General features: G+C 34.6%; 1 protein-coding gene across 5 annotated transcripts in view; it reads right to left on the reverse strand.

The window, feature by feature from the left end:
- Positions 1-16,081, reverse strand: part of LOC131438980 (protein unc-79 homolog) — a 676,107-nt gene that overhangs the window by 650,150 nt on the left and 9,876 nt on the right. The window contains exon 1 of one of the 5 annotated variants that reach the window (XM_058609435.1): positions 4,321-4,420. The exons of the other annotated variants lie outside the window; for them this stretch is intronic. The gene's annotated coding sequence lies outside the window, so the exon portion shown is untranslated. Of the gene's footprint in view, positions 1-4,320; positions 4,421-16,081 lie in introns of those variants that run through there. 5 annotated transcript variants of the gene reach the window in all.

Genomic DNA, 16,081 nt, shown 5'->3' on the forward strand with positions numbered 1-16,081 from the left:
AAGAAGCTCTTGGCGTATGAGGAAAGATAATTAATTGCGTTTTTGCTGCATTTGGTTTAATTTTCCATTTTGACAGATAATCACTTAACATATTTAAACTTCTTTGTAGGCGACTGCAGACCACTCTTAGATTTCTTCCTGTGGCTGAAAGACTTGTGTCGTCACAGAATAGCGATTTCTGACAACCAACGGGTAGATTTGGAAGATCAGAAGTGAAAATATTATTCAAGATTGGAGCTACGCTCGAACCCTGCGGAACACCGGCTCGTATGGGTAGCAATTCTGATAGTTAACCTGAAGATTACGATCAATTATATAATTTTGAATCATTTTGATCAAATAAATAGGAAACTGGAAATCAGATATTTTTGCTATTAAACCTTTGTGCCAAACACTGTCGAGTGCTTTTTCTATGTCTAGAAGAGCAACTCCAGTGGATAACCCAGAAGAATTATTTGATTTCATGTTCGTTACTCTGACAAGTTGATGAGTAGTTGAATGTTCATGACGAAATCCAAACTGCTCTGGTAAAATAATTGAATTCTCATTGATATGAGACATCATTCTCAACAAGATATTTTTTTCAAAAAGTTTACTGATAGAAGAAAGTAAGCTAATTGGTCGATCACTTGATGTTTCTGCTGGGTTTTTATCAGGTTTGAGGATAGGAATTACTTTAGCGTTTTTCCATCTTTTTGGGAAGTAAGCTAATGAAAAACACTTGTTGAAAATTTTAACCAGGAATCTCAAGGCAACATCGGGAAGATTTTTATAAGAGTATTAAAAATTCCATCATTACCAGGAGCCTTCATGTTTTTAAGCTTCCTAATAATTGATTTAATTTCTTAAAAATTCGTCTCAATAATGTCATCTTGCGATAACACTTGGGTTGAAATATGATCATATTTCAGGGAGACTTCATTTTCAATAGTACTCACAACGTTCAAATTAAAATTATATACACTCTCGAACTGCTGAGCAAGTTTTTAAGCTTTTTCGCCATTTGTAAGAAGTATTTGATTTCCTTCCTTGAGAGCAGGAATTGGTTTCTGAGGTTTCTTAGGAACCTTAGAAAGTTTCCAGAAAGGTTTAGAATATGGTTTAATTTGTTCAACTTCTTTAGCGAAATTTCCATTTCGCAAAAGAGTAAATCTATGTTTAATTTCTTTTTGTAAATCCTTAGCTATGTTTTTCATAGCAGGATCACGAGAACGTTGATATTGTCGTCGGCGCACATTCTTCAACCGAATGAGCAGTTCAAGATTGTCATCGATGATAGGAGAATTTAATTTAGTTTGAGCTTCGGGAACTGAAAGATTTCTAGCTTCGATAATATAACGATTCAAATTGTCAATTGCTGTGTCGATGTCCGCAGAATTTTCTAAAATAGTTTCATGATCCACATGATTTTCAATGTGAGATCTGTAATCCAACTTTGGATTAATTAAAGCTTCGTTGGAAAGTCTGAATGTTACAGGAAGATGATCTGAGTCAAAGTCAGCATGTGTAATCGGTTCACTACAAATGTGACTTTGATCTGTTAGAACCAGATCAATTGTAGACGGGTTTTTCACGGAAGAGAAACAAGCAGGATTACTGGGATGAAGAACTGTGAAGTATCCAGCTGAGAGTTGATTATGAAGTATTTTACCATTACTGTTATTTTGTCTACAATTCCACTGGACATGCTTCGCACCCTATTATGAAAAATTTCGGTCGATATCTTGTGAGTTTTTGCAAATCGCCTTTCAAGAAATTTAATTGTTCGCCGATGCATTGGAATGGCAAATATGCTCCAGCGATGAAATAAGTTGCATGAATGGTTTCAACTTCGATTCCCAAGCTTTCAATAACTTTAGTATTGAAAGAAGGTAAAATTCGATGTTTAATTTGCCGTTGAACAAAAATGGCAACTCATTTTATTTTCAGTTATATCGCCTAAATCGACTTCATTTAAAGAAGCGAATGGCATTGAAGGAATATTCGTAGGTAGACTGCTATTAGAAGAAGATGATTTGGCCGATCTACCTATTATTAAATTGTTTTCGTTAGAAGATGAACTGCAAGGCGATCCTGTGTTTTGATTATTTACAGTAGAAGAATTAAGTGGTAGATTTCTACCTATTATATTAGCATAACTGACATTAGAAGATGATGACGAGGTCGATCTACCTGTCAATAAATTGTTTTCGGTGGAAGACGAATTGGATTGTTTTTTGTTTTAAATTCGAAGAAATAAGTTCCTTAGAAGAATTAGGCGCCATTTTGGCGTTTGTTACGGTTTTTTGATTTTCAGATATGTTCTGTAAATTTAAGGTCGTTGATTTGACTTGTTGTCTAAGCGAACGAGCGTTTAAAAATTTTTCCCTGACAGGACATTTCAAATAATTGGATTTATGATTTCCATCGCAATTTGAACATGAAAATTTAACAGTGGTTTCATTCATTGGACAATCGTCTTTCGAATGTGATTTACCACAATTCAAACACCGTATATCCATATGACAATTTTTGGCTCCATGACCGAAGCCTTGGCAACGACGACATTGCGTTAAGTTTGCAACACGATTCTGCCGTTTATAATATCTCCAATGGATTTTAATGTGGGAAATGAAACGTACTTTTTCTAAAGTTTTCAAATTGTTTACATTATTTCGGTTGAAGTGTATTAGGTAAAGTTCATGGGAAATTCCAGAGCGTGGTTTAGAAGTACCATTCGCTCTTTTTTCATAAGTATTATTTGGGAATGGGCAAAACCAAGCAATTCTTTTAGTTCATTTTTAATTTCATCAGTACTTTGATCATTTGATAAGCCATTCAAGACAGGCTTGAAGGGTCTATCTGATTTTATATCAAAGCAAAGTCTTGGCATTACATTCCTGTGGTGGAATTGGCCTTTCTGTTTCAACAGACTTCTGATTTCATATCATATGAATAAAATTTATGAAGTTTCTCGGACAAATATCGAATAAGACGTTCGTAATCTTCCAATCCATCAACCAAGACTCGAAATTCTCCTCTTCGTCCGATTTGAAATGAGACTTTTACTTCCGGGAGAAAAGTAGAAAGCTTAGTACGGAATGCTTTGAAGTCGGATATCATCACCGTCACTGGTGGCATAGATTGATGTTTCTTCCCAAAACGACAAGTGTCCATTTTGGGAATTTTTGAAGAATTTTCTTCTATGTCGCTACAATCGGATTCAGGAAGAATCTCGTAAATATTGTTAGACGGCATAGGATCAACGGAAGGGAAATCCGTCCGTTGTCTTTTATTTTTACGTTCAGATTCTATAAGATCGTGAATGTTAGTCGAAAAATGTTGAATAACGGATTGTGATTTATTCCATATTGAATTATTTTAGCCTTAGGCTTGTTGCCTTTCCGGTTGGACGCAGGCATTTTTGAAATGAATGAAATTTTAAAATAAATTAACTAGGCTAAATTAGTCTTCGATTAGACTCCTAGTTTGGAAAAGTCTTGATAAAGACTGATTTTGTGGCAGTCTTAATACAGACTGATTAGTTCGAATAATAGTTCTTTGAATAGCTAGCCTTAAAAAAAGCTGATTAATTTCTTAGTCACTTTAATATCACTTAGTCACTCTAATACCACTCTTTGTATCACTTAGTCACTCTAATATCACTCTTTGTATAGCCTTGAGAAAGGCTGACTATTTTTTAGTCTTTAAAAAAACTATTTGTGATTCAGGTAGCCTGTATTTGATTCAGGTAGCCTTAAAAAAGACTGAAGCCTCGAATCAATGAAACTCTAGGTAGCCAGAAAAAATTTCCTGGAGCCAAGAGCTATACGCGTGCGGTACGAACGACTGTTCAACACTGACGAACGATTATTCCATGATTCTTTATTTTTGCAGTTATGATACTAATGTTAATTCTTTCCGCTCGACCACCCTTTCGTTCTTTCCACCATCTCCATTGAAAACTAATAAATTCGCTCGTTGTAACTAATCCTGTTGTATCTCATCTTCTCCGCTCTTTATCGTTTTTCTCCAATCTTTTCGAACACTAATTAGATCTATATGTCGGTTCTAACCACGTTTGCTCACCCTCCTTTTTTATCCGTCTTCCACCATCTTTTTCGACCACTAATTAAATCTACATGCCGAACCTAACCCCGTTTCGTTCGCCAACACTCATTCACCACTCCCTCCTTCTACCTCTCATTTTAAAGCATATTTCTTTTCTTCTCTAGTTTTAATGCAAAATCACCATTGTTTACCCGATGGGTTTAGTGGCATCTAATTACTATAGAGTTAGTTAGCTAGGGTTAGTTTTAATTGATAGTATTAAGTACATACATGTATCTGTTGGATTGTTGTAATCTGTTGATATAAACGATGAGGAGGTTTTATGCCTGCTGGAGTGAGTGATTATTATTTCAGCTCCATTGGGTTTTTCCTGCTCCAAATGTATAAATAAATAAATAAATAAATAAATAAATAAATAAATAAATAAATAAATAAATAAATAAATAAATAAATAAATAAATAAATAAATAAATGAATGAATAAATAAATAAATAGTAAAAGTTCTCGAAGTGCTAAATTTGATCCATTCGGAAAAGAGGATTTTAACGCTATAGAAAATATCATGGCATCTTATAGCGATGTTTTCTAATTAGAAGGGGATAAATTAATTATCACCGATGCAACGGTACATGAAATTGGAACTACTTCAAACGTGCCTATCAATAAACGGCAATACAGATTTCCAGAAGCCACTAAGAAACACATCAATGAATAAATTGAAGAAATGCGTAGGTAAGGTATCATAAGGCCTAGCAAGAGTTTGTGGAATGCACCAGTCCTATGCGTTCCTAAGAAGGACGATGAATTTGGTAACAAGAAATACAGAATCGTGGTTGACTTTAGGGCTTTAGATTTTAGATAATCTCGGAAACAGTATTATCGGGGTTTTATCAAGTACCCATTAACCCAAGAGGTTCAGCCAAGACTGCGTTTTCAACTCAAAAAGGCCATATTTCGTTCACCAGAATGCCTATGGGTCTACCAAATAGTCCATCCACTTTTCAGCGATATATGAATACGGTAATGTATGGAATAAAAGACGTGAAAGCTATAGTCTCTTTGGACGAAAATTGTTTTTGGTTCAACAATTGAAGAACATAACGATAATTTGGGCAAAGTTTTAAGCGCATTGCCCGGCATAATTTAAAAGTCGACCCAGGAAAATGCCAAATTTTGAAAACGCAAATAAAATACTTAGGTCATGTAATCGACAAGGAAGGCATCCGGCCTATGGAAGAAAACATTAAGACAGTTAAAGAAATGACAGTACCCACGAAGTTAAAGGTTAAAGAAGTCCGCTCATTTTGAGGAACAGTTAATTTCTACGGAAAATTCATACCTCACATAGCAGAGAAACGTAAACCATTGAACGATCTCTATTTGACTATTTGAATGGACGAATATTAGCAATTCCAGAACACAGAATACGGGAACTGGTTCTAAACGAATCAAGTAAATCACTAACCGACACAAAAGTTCTATTTAATGGTTTAATAGATGCATTCACTAGCTGTCCTGTTGCCATGAGAGATGCGAAAAACATTCAGATAATTTCCTACCGAAATATGCAGATATTGAAAATTATGTAAGGCAATGTGATTCTTGTCAGAAGAATAGATTCGGGCGTTAAAATAAGATTCCAATGAAAATTACAACGATATCATCGGAACCATATGAAAAGATGTACATGGACATCGTAGTACTTCCGGAATCGAACTGGGGTAATATGTATGGCCTCGTTATGCAGGATGACCTGACGCGACATTTGACGATAGCACCGATGGAAAATCAAGAAAGTTCTACGGTGGCACAAACGTTCGTAGAACAATATATTTGTAAATTTGGATCACCATCAGAGCTCGTAACAAACAATGGTACCAATTTCAAAAGCTCAATGATGAAAAATGTATGCTAAATTTTGAAAATAAAGAAAATAGCAACGAGTACATATCATCCACAGGCAAACCTCGTCGAAAGATCCTATAGAGAATTGAAAACAAATCTTAGACAATATGTGGGTAACGATCCAAGAAAATGGGACCAACTTTGACCATTCTTTACATTTGAATATAATACTACGATTAACTCTTCAATGGGTTACGCTCCGTTTGAGTTATTACATGGGAAACGAGCGAATATTTCTAATTTAATTTATAAATACAACACTGATTCAATTTATTATGACGATTATGTGAATGAAATGCAATCAACATTCAAACGATTGCATCATCAAGCATGAGAAAATCTAATTAAATCCAAAAAAACTAAAGGAGTTATACAATGAGACCTATAAAAATTGGCAACCAATGTGGGGAGATTTAGTGTTAGTCAAAGATAATCTCTCAGGCACAGGACAAGAATTATAATCACTTTGGAGAGGACCATATGAAACAGTCGCTCTATCTAGTGAACAAACAACTACTATTAAAAACCTGTTTTAATCCACCTAGTGATCTAATGATGCCTTTCTCATAGTACTCATAACATCACAAATATAACTGTGAACGCGAGTGGGATCCTTTTTGCAGTTTTTAATCACTATTTCCAATTCCTCCGAAACCGGATTCATATGACCGGAATAGCCGAAGTTGGTTTGTTTGCCAGCAACAAATATTACCTACAATACAAATTGGAACAGTTTTGAACTTAGTTAAACATAGACTTACTATCTCATTTTCTGTTTTAATTAATTATAATAATAATAATTATTATTATTAAAGACTGTCCCAGAAAGCATGGACGCGACCAAAAACCGCTGCCATTTCGCAATGGTTCAGAATTTGTCAATTTTTATGGTTGCGTTCTGTTGTTTACACTCTTCTCCAACCACTTGTGCAGTTGTTTATTCGTTTTCATTAGTTTGTTTCGAGATGCGTGGACTTTCAGCAAAACAACGTCGAAAAATTGTGTACAAATGGTGCACAGAACGCGGACTGTCACTGAGAAAGATAGCAAAAATGGAAGGAGTAAGTGAAAAAGCCGTGCGAAATGCAATCAAAAAGTGAGGATTACATCTTTGAGGATAAACCGAAAACGGGTCGAAAAAAGGTCCTGCTAACCCTCAGTTGGATAAACGTATACTGAAGGCGTTCGAGCAAAAGAAGGAGATTTTAGTTCGGGATGTGGCCAAAAAAAGTGGGCACTTCGAAATCAAATGTTCTTCGTGCTATTATTATTATTATTATTATTATTATTATTATTATTATTATTATTATTATTATTATTATTATTATTATTATTATTATTATTATTATTATTATTATTATTATTATTATTATTATTATTATTATTATTATTATTATTATTATTATTATTATTATTATTATTATTATTATTATTATTATTATTATTATTATTATTATTATTATTATTATTATTATTATTATTATTATTATTATTATTATTATTATTATTATTTTTATTATTATTATTATTATTATTATTATTATTATTATTATTATTATTATTATTATTATTATTATTATTATTATTTTTATTATTATTATTATTATTATTATTATTATTATTATTATTATTATTATTATTATTATTATTATTATTATTATTATTATTATTATTATTATTATTATTATTATTATTATTATTATTATTATTATTATTATTATTATTATTATTATTATTATTATTATTATTATTATTATTATTATTATTATTATTATTATTATTATTATTATTATTATTATTATTATTATTATTATTATTATTATTATTATTATTATTATTATTATTATTATTATTATTATTATTATTATTATTATTATTATTATTATTATTATTAATATTATTATTATTATTATTATTATTATTATTATTATTATTATTATTATTATTGTTATTATTATTATTATTATTGACATCACTACACAACTGGAACGGTATTACTGCACTACCGGCTGTGCAAATTGCATATTTTTTCAAATAAATTTGAATTCAATGACATTCGTTTATTCTTTCGGTCGCTCTTATCATAGAATAGCTAAGACTTTTATAAACCGCAGCACCGTCTTTTACCAATATCACACACCAGTAGAAGACATTCTTAACCGTTTTTATTTCTTCATAGCGTCATAAATCAAATAAACATAGATTTCTCACTATACGTTGACACTAACAGCACCTCTAGTGACTAACGGGTGTACTTTTTTCCATTAGCTACTGTGATTGTGTTAAATGCGCAGGCAATATTTGCATGCATTTTAGGAGCATTTACGCACCCATTCCCCACCAGACGGTGCTTACGAATTTGCTAGCTGCCGACAATGGAACTTATCAATGGTTTTTTTTATGTTCTTTATAGATATGATGTGTGTTTAAGGAAGGGCTGATCGCGAGTTCAAAAGGCGGTTTACTGATAATGAGTTTGTTGTAGTGTGTAGCGTTTGCGATCGATTATGGTTTCTAAATGATATGAAAACTATTAAGAGAGAGGAAGAAAATTTGCTTATCACATTGGCTTCTTTTGAATCCACAGATAACTTTAGAGCATGTAAAACATGACGAAGCAGTTTGAAACGTAGGTATCCCAATCGTCCGCTGGGTCTACCTCCATTTGATCCCATAAGTGAGAGACTCATCTCATTAAGAACACGTTTTATGTAGATTCATCGTTTGCGTCACGCTGCATGTAGTCAATAAATTATGGGACAAATTATTAACATACCAGTAGCTGTTTCTGAGATGGTTCACATGATTCCTAGAAACATTGATGATGATTAGGCATTCAATGTTAGCATTAACAAAAAATTACATTCATAAATCATCCTATTTGAATGGATTCGTTAAAAAAGCTACTGTGAATGAGTGACTTATGTATCTTGTTGATACTCCATTATACAGTCATTGTAACGTAATTAATCAAGATCAATTAAAGAAGTTTGGCCACTCCTGACAACGAGCTTGAATCTATTGACTTTGAGGCAACAACAAACGCCCCTTTGCAATGAAGATCAGTGTTTGGAAATTGTTGCCTCAGAACAGAATTCCTCTGTCAATAATATATGACGAGTTAGCGGAAGAACTCTAATTTCCAGATATTTATTTCAGACATCCACGCACTTTTAAAACTAATCTTCATGTTACACCATGCAATGCTGTTAAAAATTTTATATAGACTTTCTGATGAACATATCGCTAACTTAACAGATATAATAATGCAACTGACTGCTTTGCATCGAGCTACACTCGTTACTGAGGATCCAGTCACTTGTTGAATTTATTTCAATAAACTCGTTGATACCTTGCTCAAAATATGATCTTTGTCAAGATTTAGTCCCTTTGGCGAATATTATGCTGTCAATTTTTTTTCAAAAGAATAAAGTTTCAGCATCGTACACATTTTGCTGTGGTTGAACAATGATCTTAAAGAAACAATTCCAGATCACATGCCCGCCAGAGTTAAGCTTATTAACACTCCAAATACCAAGCCTCAAAAAAAGTTGGAACGGTAACTTTGAGCTGTCTTAGCTCAGCTGTTTTTTCAACGAATCTCAATAAATTTTACACCCTCGAGTTCTGTGAAGTTCGTAGATTGATTCCAAAATTTTGTAGCAGACGATTGGTAAAGGAAAACCAATGAAAATTTTATTTTTCCCGTTCCAAGTTTTTTCACGCGCCCAATATGCCCTATCTGCTTTCCAATTTTCTTTCCTTTGGCATAATCGTCGCATAGAAAATATTGAATACTTCAGCTTTACCGAGTCATAACATTGTTGTTAGTCAACCGATCTTCAAAATTTGTTCACCATTGGAAAGGTACTACTTCCACAAATAAAATGGTGTCCTCAGCAAAGCTGCTCGATATAAGTTTATCTACAATTTTGCCGAAGAATGCAGTCCTCTATCTCAATACATCCGGAAAATAAGTTTTGGATCACCTTAATAATAAGAGCCACCCTAATACCATGTACATCGACATATGACTTATACTACACTGATCATTTGTTTTGAAGACATCATAGCACTATAGTATAAGGTTAAGCCACAAATGTTTTTGTCCCCCTAAATTGTGGATCCGGACCACTGTGCAATGCAATTTAACTCGGAAAAGTTAAAATTTCCGATCTTTTACCTATTTTTTGAGATTGTACGGCAAACCTACAACAAAATCAGAATTTTGTTAGTTATCAATAGCGTTTATTTACGTTATTTACTAAAATTTTAAAAATTTTCGGTGAAATTCAAGTTTCAGTTTTTTTTTGTAAATTTTGTTTATAATAAATTTCCAACTAAAATAATAAGAAAATAATGTCATGAAATTTTAAAGTTTTGATTACATGTTGTTTGGCAAAATTTTCCCAATAATACAAATTCTCTGTATTTGTATCAAATTTCTTGAAATTCTTTGAACGGATATATAATTTTGGTCATCAGTACATTGTCTCTAGTATGGATTCCAATATTCTGAATCAAAAAAATGTACATGTCATCGCTATAATTTTTTAGTTATATACAAAAATGTGAAAAATAAATGAAAAATTTATATGTATTTATAAATTCATCGATTGTTTAATGTTTTCTTTTGATTGTGCAGGAATGGTGGTTGGGCGAAGATTGTAACTGGTATCACTAGCAATCGAATGATGTGTAAAAATATATAGGTCATCGCTTTGAATTTCGAGATATTTACGATCATTGTAAAAAGTCTCACCTTTTCTTAGGTCATCTATCTACAGTTTTCATTATAACTTTGGGTAGACAACCCTATTTGCATTTTCTTTCTGGAAGTATTACCTTTCCAATGGTGAACAAATTTTGAAGATCGGTTGACTAACAACAAAGTTATGACTCGGTACAGTTGAAGTTCTCAATATCCGATTCGCGATGCAGGTGCCGCATGAATGCAGATAGGGCACTTTTTGAGCTTGAAAAAAAAAACTTGGAACGGGAAAATTCAAATTTTCATTAGTTTTTCCTAAAAGATCGTCAATAATGATATACTTAAAATCATCTACAAACTTCACAAAATTCGAGGGTAAAAAATTTATCGAAATTGGTCAAGTAACAACAGAGCTATGATAGCTCAAAGTTACCGTTCCAACTTTTTTTGAGGCTTGGTGCTTCGCGTAACTTATTTAGGCTTGGTATTATGAGTGTTAATAGACTATGTTCCATCAATTCTAACAGTAATCAGGTACGGTTACAACCGTAAAAGCGATGTCTGTTTAGTATCTCATATCAAATAGATCAAACTAGAATTATTTTGCCAATGCCATCGAATGACTCCCGTCGTAATCGGTTGATGAAAAAAGCTGGAGAAATGCGCGAAAATTTGAATATGAAAATTTATGCGACGAAGTAATTCGTGCCTCCACACAAAGACCTATTATTCTTTTAAAAAGTTCCATGGATGTGCTTTGGACCAACCCATATAATCTATGGGTTGCAAAAAAATTACTGTCAAACATGGATCTTCAATTTATTCTAGATGAATATTCGTGTGCTGCGTATGTTGTTGAATATGTTAATAAAACGAACAGAGGTATAAGTAACTTACATATCTCGAATTAGTTAAGTGGCAAGAAGAATACCCTGATCAAGATTATGCTTCATTGCTGAAAAAAGTTGGTATCAAAATACTAAATTCAGTAGAAATGTGTGCCCAAGAAGTTGCTTGGTACTTACTGCGTCAAACAATGTCAGAGGCCAGCCGGAAAATACAATTTATACCCACCATGTGGCCACATGAACGCATAAAGTCAAGGGAGCATACTAAACAAATGCACGAGGAAGGTATTGATGATGATTCTACCGAGGTTTGGACGCTGAACATAATACAAAAATATCAAAAGCGTGCAGATCTCGATGACATTTGTTTAACTGACTTCGTAGCGTGTTACACGACGGATAACAGTAACAGGAATTCGTATAAGAAACGAAATGCACCTTGCATAGTGCGATGGTTGAAATATAAAATATCTGAATTAAACTATTATATTTAAGGCACAAATCTCCAAATGTCAAGGGGAACGTGCCATTTGAGCCAATTTGTTCTGATTCCTGAAACTATTACAAGCGTGAAATGGTTCTTCTATTCCTATAATTTCGAAATGAAGCTTGTGATATTCTTGATCGTAACAAGTTCATTGATTTGTATAATCAACATAAAACTATTATATTCGACAAGTTAAAGGAATATGATTGTTATATTAAGTTGGAGCAGATTGTCGAAGAATATCTTCGAGCAACAGAAGAAAATGGAAGTAATGATCAACAAAAATCCAACGATAAACACAATGAGTACGTACGGGCCATAACTATGGAGCCCAACGATCATATAGAACAATGCCATGAACAAACAGGGTTATTGTGCTATGGTCAAGGCCACAAATGTAGATCAAAGAAAATTGATTTTACGTTTGATTGATAGTTTGCATGCGTTCAACGAGATGAACACGAATTTGCAGATATTCTTCACTGGTTCCGGAGGATGTGGTAAAACGTTTACTCTGAAAATATTGATGGAGACTTATAATCGTTTTAGTCAAGAGCATTGCATGAACGAGGGGGCTATGATTTATTATCAACAATGTTTTCACAGGTTATCGAAATGCGAAACAACTAGCTAGTGCTAGCTTGAAAATGCATAAGATGAGCGTAGTGGAAACAGGAGGTCTACCTTATCTATTACGGTTGACGCTACATGCCCTACATGATATCTACTAACATTGATGTCGAAGATGGGCTAGTTAACGGGACCATAGGAGAGCTTAAATCCAACGAACATGTTAATGATAATCCCGATGAGCGCATTCATCGATTATGGCTAAAATTTGAGAGTAATATTATCGGTGCCAGCTTAAAGATCAAATCTATACCTGTGGTGTATTCTAATCCAGGTGAATTGGAATTTGATTGGGTACCTATTTTAAATTCAGCTAATATTAAGCTTGGCAGCATCAATTCAATTTCCGATAGTTAGTGCATGTGCACTCACGGTCCATAAATCACAGGGAAATACATTTTCTGAAATTGTACCTGACTACTATGAGTCTTTGGAACAACAACTAGTTTATGTTGGATTGTAACGGGTGACAACAATGGATCGGCTTTGCTTAACTAATCAAAAGAACATCTTCAAATTTTGGCACTCGAAGGGCAGTGATTCGCCCAGAATGATGGAACTGAGAACAGAATTAAACCGCCAATCCAATCATAAACTATAAACAATCTGTGATGTACTGTTGGATTTTATCGATATGACAAATCATGGTCTTAGCTTGATCAGTTTCAATGTTCAAAGCTTAAATGATCATGCTTCAGATATTTCAACTGACAATATACTAAAAAAAGTTGATATTTTAGTATTTAGCGAAACTTAGTTAGACAATTGTTCTGCAGTGAATATAACAGGCTACAATTGCATCACCGAAACCAAACGTTCTAATTGTAGAGCTGGTGGTGTTGCAATTTACCTAAAGGACACTGCGTCTTTTATTGCAACTGTTCATAAACTCGAACAACTTGGTGAGCAATATGACGAAAATTTGTTGTTGACTGACAATTTCAGTGACATATGTGCAATTGATATTACGCGATACTATACGATACGATAGTACAACAAATACTGTTTTTTTTTAAATTTTTGACAAGTTTATTTGAAATTAAAGATTTACAATTCTGCAGCTGAGATATTCACATCATTTTCACTTTGATTAATAAAATTTATATATGTTACAAATAATTTCAGAACTATTGCTTTCATGTTTCTCGACACTCCTTCTAGTGTTGGTTTGATCAGTGTAGAAAACGAGAATCTTCTCCAGCCCCTACATAGTCTTGTATACACTTTTTGAAGTGTTGTCCATGCTGCCGCTACTCGCTGACATTCGCAGTACTTATGTTGTATTGTTTCCACAGCTACATTACAATGAAGACAGCTTTCTCCATCTACTCGTCGCATGTTGAAAAGCAGATGTCGATGAGGGAATTTTCTGTTGACGATGAGGTATATATCGCTCCGTTTCTGTGATAATAGTTCATGTGTGCGGTGAATGTTGTTCCATATCCGTCGCCAACCAACTTCTGGGTTTTCTCGTTCTACTTTCGGTTCATCAGTGCTATTTATGAAAAGTTTGTGTATACTATCGGTGGATGAATTTTGCTGAATTTCTAAGGGTAGGTTTTGCAGTTGCTGTTGAATCAGTTTCAGACAGGGGTAGTCGGCAGGTGTAGTGTTTGGTTGAGATATGTTTTCTAGGAAAGATTTGTAAAACGGCATACAATCGATCTCTTTTAGATGACGGTTAATCAAAAGCGATTTGCATTTGAACAGCGGAAGCTGAAGTTTTAGCCCACCTTGGTTACGATCACGAGCGAGCTGCTGCATTGGCATCCTGGCTATGTATTCTCGCCACAGGAATGTGCCCATGATTGAGGTTATCTTAGCTATGTGCGCGTTTGACGGATGTAAGGTGGACGCAAGATACCAAATTCGGGATGTACCGAACGTATTCAGTAATGCTACTTTTTGTAGTAGTGTAAGAGTTCGCATCGAATGTAACCAAAGGAGTTGTGTAAGTTTCTTCACCGCGTCATCCCAGTTAAGTTTAGTCATCAGTCGGATCGAATTGGCGTACGTCACACCCAGTACCTTTACCGTATTCTCTGTCCGTAGCCATGGTACGGCCAGACATCTTCCATCAATAAGCCCTACATTAATTGATGCTGTTTTCGCGAGGTTGAGTACTGCTCCAGACACTTGAGAGAAACGTGTAAGCACATTGCGTATTCTCTTGATTTTTTCCACGCTAGTAGCAATGATAGTAATATCATCGGCATAAGCCACAATTAGATCAGTTCCACAGATACGTTCGAGTTGCAGTAGTAGTGGGGCAATGTAGAGCGAGAAACATAGAGACGACAGGGGGTTTCCTTGGGCGACAGATCGTTGTATTGGGAAGGGTACCGAAATATGTCCGTTTACTATTAGCCGACACGACGTCAATTCAGCTAAACGTTCGAGTAATGCGACTAATCTTGGGTTGATACCGAGTGAGCACATGTTACCGAATAGGAATTTTCGGTTCACCCAATCGAACGCGTTGTCTAAGTCGAACGAGATTAATTTGGCTCTCTGTTTACGAGCGATCAGCTGTGCGATTCGGTCTTTCAGTGAGAGAGTAGCTTGAAAAATATTACCGTCTGAATTGGAGCATTTTTGAACACTTCCCAAAATCCGATGAGAGTTTACAATTCGTTCTAGTCTTGTTTTGAGAATACGGCACAGGAGCTTATAGTCATAATTTATAAGAGGTATCGGTTTATATGAGTATGCGTAGTTACCTGTCTTTTTTTTCTTGACGAGCACTATGACACTGTCCACGAATTCGGCCGTGAAGTTTGTTTGTAAAACCTCGTTCAGCACGAGATTGAGTTCTCTATGTATTACATTAAACGTCCGCAAGTAAAACTCTCTCGGTAGTCCGTCGGAGCCTGGAGATTTTTTCGGGGCGCTCGTTTTAATTGCTGCTAAAATTTCTGCCGTCGTTATCTCTCTCATGCTAACATTGTTCGCTTCATCGTTTTCAGGTATCAGCTTGTTGCTAACGAAGTCTGTGTCACGATCGTTTGGTGTTTCGTCCGTTGCGTACATTCTTCGGAAGTATTCCAAAATGTGCTGCTCGATGTCTTCGGAGCGTTCTAGCATATTATCGTTCTCGGTCTGCAGTTTCGTGATGATCGTTCTTTTTTTTCTTCTCTCACCTGATTGGAATGTAGACATCGGTTCTCCTGCAATGTACGTTTCGTTGTTTCGGTTGAACATGTGAGTGAATTTCCGCTGATGCACCAACATTTGTGCTTTAAGCTGGTTGATTGTTTTTAACATACTCGGGTTTTGGTAATAACAATCGTACGCTCTGCGAAGTTGATTGTATAATCGCTGGTGTTCACGATGAAAGTCGTCCACCATTCTGTCCAAGATTGGAAATTCCGACGTTGGCGAGTCCAGTACTGCCATTTGATTTTGAATTCGTCAATGTTTTCAGTCGTCAGAAGGTGTAGGCGGAGAGAC

Source organism: Malaya genurostris, chromosome 3 (assembly GCF_030247185.1).
Source record: "Malaya genurostris strain Urasoe2022 chromosome 3, Malgen_1.1, whole genome shotgun sequence".
NCBI lineage: Eukaryota > Metazoa > Arthropoda > Insecta > Diptera > Culicidae > Malaya > Malaya genurostris.